At 43.4% G+C, this 4,352-nt stretch overlaps 1 pseudogene; it reads left to right on the top strand.

Moving 5' to 3' along the window:
- The first annotated feature begins 264 nt into the window (after positions 1 to 264).
- Positions 265 to 4,023, top strand: LOC102908904 (arylacetamide deacetylase-like 4; annotated as a pseudogene).
- The last annotated feature ends 329 nt before the right edge of the window (positions 4,024 to 4,352 follow it).

Here is a 4,352-nt window from a genome sequence, read left to right as displayed (position 1 = left end):
TTGCAGACACTGGGTTGTGAAGGTTTGCTCAATTACTTTGTCTGGCATCATACATGTCTTACTGGACCATAGCACTCCCAAGAATTTTATAGCTATGCCTGCTCCTTGTACTCTGTTGGATTGATCTCTCATCCTCCAACATCTGTTTTTGACATGCATTTGTATTCCATTTATGTGAATTCTGAATTTGTAGAACACTAAGAGATTATTATTCTATGCAATGGAATTTTTTTCTTTTACAGAGGATGGGTAGGTTAATAAAGCATGGTCCTGGGTCACCATCCCATGACAAATACTGAGACTGTGGTTATAAATCTCAAGGTATGCTATTGATGGTTTCAAGTGAATACAAATTGGCCTTGAGATCCAGGGAACAAAGAAACACTAAGAAAATATGCATTATCAAGGTCTAACAGATAAAAATATTCTATTGATTTTTCTCAATTATCTGGGTCTTTTATCCTAAGGCACCTCGATGGGGTCTCTGTTCATCTTTTTACCTTTTTGGTCTGCTATGACCACACCAAACAGTTTGGTTTAGCCCAGAGCAAGGAGTAATAGCTGTACCTGTTGTTGGAGTTTGGGAATCCCCAGAGCAGTGGTTCCAGCAATGGACCATCTTATGTCACCTGTTAGTAGAAAAGGAAAGTATGCCTATGCTCATAGAACAGAAAACCAGGTGACCTCATTGTCAGGAGCCTCTCATGAAGATACTTATCCCAGTCACCTCATACAGGATTTAAGAGGATACCACATCATCACCATTTAAACTGCTGACCTCTTAACACTGGCAATGGAATTTGAATGAGTAATGATGGAGGCTAACACTTCAATCACAGCAACATCATCATTCATTCAGGATCTTGTGGGAAGAAAAGTTCGAACATGCTCACCTGTCTAAAGAATGCACAGTGAGTTATGTTCCCTTCATTCCTTTGAACATGCAGTAAGTAAGTGAGGAGTGTGAATACACCTGAGCAATGCTAAGTGGCTCCAGCTTCTACTTGCCCACCGTACTGTCTTATGCCTCACTTTCCATCCTTTGTCTACTACAGGGGAACATACTAGAGAAACTGAGAATTTATGCCATGCCCAGGTTTTTACAGTTTCTCCAAGGCCTAATGATGATAAAGAAGGATCCTAATGTGTTGGTGACTGACACTCATTTTGGAACAGTCCCTGTGAGGCTGTTCAAGCCCAAGGAAGTGTCTTCTAAGCCCCACCGAGGCATCATCTTTTATCATGGAGGAGGTGTTATGATTGGAAGCCTGGGTAAGGAGCTTCCATTCGAGGTGGGAAGTAAGGTCTTCATCAAAGGTAGAATCTGGCACATGTTCTCATGAGGACTTGTCAGGAGGGAGTAATGAAGGTAGAAGTTGGAGCCTCTTAAAGAGAGGTTGGGTGCAGAGCTCAGGGCTCACCCCAGTCTGTGAGTTGTAGCTTACACAGCAATGGTTTCTATGTTGATCTAAGTCTACATTGGGGCAGCATGTCAGAGAAGGGCTGTCCTGGATCTAGATGTGACTCCTACCTTTCCTCTGCACTCATAGTACTGGCCATATCTGCCTTTTCACAACACCCTCAGATTCCTGCACTTTGCTCAGCTTGGCTGACACATGGTGAGAAAATCCGTTCACTTCCTTCCCTTCACTGCTAAGCCCAGAACACAGTGTCTGGGCTCCAGTCATCATCTTTAGCTTCAGTCTTCTCTTCCCACCTGAAGAACCCCAAAATACACTTCAGAGCTTCTCACTGCTGCACTGAAGCCTCTCCCACCCCCTGGATGCCCCCTGCAATCTCGTCTCTTCTGTCTCTTCCTGCCCTTCATGTCCTGTAGCCACTGAACTTCTCTGAACTTCAGAGAGGAGATGTCACCTCTGGGTGCAGGACAGTAGCTGCTGTCTGAGGGGCTGTGGTGGAAAGTGCTTGGTTCTTGTCACAACTGCTTTAACACTGGTTCTTCTCTTGTAGACTTTTACCATGGCCTGGGCAACCTCCTGGCCAGTGAGACAGACTCAGTGGTGCTGATGGTGGGGTGTGTGGCCTGCAACTATTGGTGACTTATTCACAGATGAGTGCGTTTCTTGGGTGGATATTTTTTTTGTGAATGGAGACCAGAGTCAGGGACCCTTCCCTCACGAGTTTCTTGCCCTCACACCCTATACATTACCTACAAAATATCTGATGCCTCTCTAGATGCCCATCACTATAGAGTGCATGAATGACTGGTTTTGGAGAGTGTATGAAATTAAAGAGCACTCTGCCCATATGAAGAGTTACTTCACCTTACATTAAATAAACATGATGGACTTGCAACGATATGAGGAATCCCAGGTAGTGGGGACTCATGGGAAAGCCCTAGTCAAAGCTTTATAAACAGGGTCATATTTTTGTGAAGTTAATTAAAATAAAAGACTACATTCTAGAAACACATAAACCTTTTAAACACTGAAGGAAGGACAGATATAGTGGATACAGACCTAACCCTGGCTCCACTCTTAGCAGGGGAATGGTATTGAAATTGTGTATTGTTGTTGGGTGGTCAGCTGAATGTCAAGTTGAAGATGGAGGTTGCTGGGATGATGCTTTGGAAAGCATTTATTCTCTCTTGCTGGTGTGCTCTCATCTCTACCCCTGTCTTAATCAGTGCTTCTAGCAGTTTCTGCAAGTCTGCCGTATTGCTATAATAGCTTTTGGCTACTCCTTTGGCCTGGCCATTGATGGTCCTCATCCTTGTCTGCTCGTGTGGTTCTGCCTCTGCCTCTGTTGTCATTCTGAAGCCACTGGTCTGGTGTCACTATAGCCAGTATTTCTACCTTGCTGTTACCAGCTCAACTAAAGGAGCTTCCCCAATAAATAGGCAAGAAAATACTTGAGAGTGGCTGGCAGTGATTTTTACCAATGTTCAACACGTGCTCAATACATCATGGAGAGGTGAGTCCATGGAGAGGTGGGGCCATCAAAGTTCCAGTTGTCATCTCTGGATATTTGCTGGTTTTTCTGATTTCCAAAGAAACAGCTTTGAATTCACCTGGTCCTGACTACTCACCTATGAATCATGGTGTGGGTTGGAATGGAAATTCCTGGTCTCCTTGACTCTAGACAGGTTTCTTCGGGTTCCAAGTAAGAGAAACAAAGACAGACATCTTTAATTAGGGTCATTCTGAGGATCATGTTTGGTCTCCTGTGAGCATAGAGAATGCTGTTTGCAATGGCCTTCAGTGACCTGTGTGTATATGCGCATGTGCCTTATTCACCCTTCTTAGGTACCACAAGGTTCCTGACCATCATCACCCTGCCATTTACTTGGGTTGCGTGAATGCCTCCATCCACTCCCTGAAGGGCCTGCAAACCTATGGGGTAGACCCCTCCCGGGTGGTGCTCTGTGGAGAAAGTATTGGAGGTTAGACTGTGGCCACTGTCACTCAGATTTTGGTCCGTCAAGCCAATCTCCCCCAGATCCAGGCTCAAGTTCTGATTACTCCAATTGTGCAGATCCCATCACAAATGCAGAAACAAAATCTCCCATTTTTTTTATCAGAGACTTAATGATTACACTTATTTGTAAATACCTGGACATTGACTGCTCTTTGAAAGATGCCATGTGGACAGGAGCTTGTGTATCCCTGAACATCTGGAAGAAATATAAGAAGTGTTTCAGATCTGACAACATTCCCCAAAGGTTCAGGAGTAAAAATTTCCAGCCCAAGTTGTGACCTTTCATCTCAGCTGCCTATCTGGAATCCAAGCATATTTTAGATGCAAAAATTTTACCTCTCCTAGGAGATAACAAGATCATTGCTCAGATTCCTCAGGCATTCCCGGTGAACTATGATAATGACACACTCTGTGATGATGCCTTGCTCTACAAGAAGTGCTTTGAAGACAAGGGTATCCCTGTGACCTGACCATGTGGAGGATGGCTTTCACCGATGCATCATTTTGTTTGATAAGCAGCCTTTCTCTTTTCCCCGCTCCATGAACATTGTAAATGCTGTCATCAGCTACATTAAGGGTATATAATGATAACTGTGCTCTCTGAATGAAATGAAGGAAGAATGGCTTGTATTTGAGTCTTTGCTGTGTTTTCATTTACTGTGGAAGGAAATGCTTAAGTTGTGTGTGATCTGTGAGAGAAAGATGAGATAGAAGCACAGAACTGCTGGTTTTCCATTGAAGAATATAAACTATGTTGTTGCCCTCCAATGACAAATGTTCTACAACACATCTGTCAGTATTGTCTGCTACTGCCACTCAAGTAAAATAAACATTGAAATAAGAAAATCTGCTTGTAATTCTGATGTATTTTTTTACTAGAGGGTTTAAATCTACATAATTAGAGATAATTAAGG

The sequence above is a fragment of the Peromyscus maniculatus genome, chromosome 2 (genome assembly GCF_049852395.1).
Source record: "Peromyscus maniculatus bairdii isolate BWxNUB_F1_BW_parent chromosome 2, HU_Pman_BW_mat_3.1, whole genome shotgun sequence".
NCBI lineage: Eukaryota > Metazoa > Chordata > Mammalia > Rodentia > Cricetidae > Peromyscus > Peromyscus maniculatus.
The sequence above is the reverse complement of the archived record's forward strand: the minus strand, read 5'-3'. Positions and strand labels throughout refer to the sequence as shown.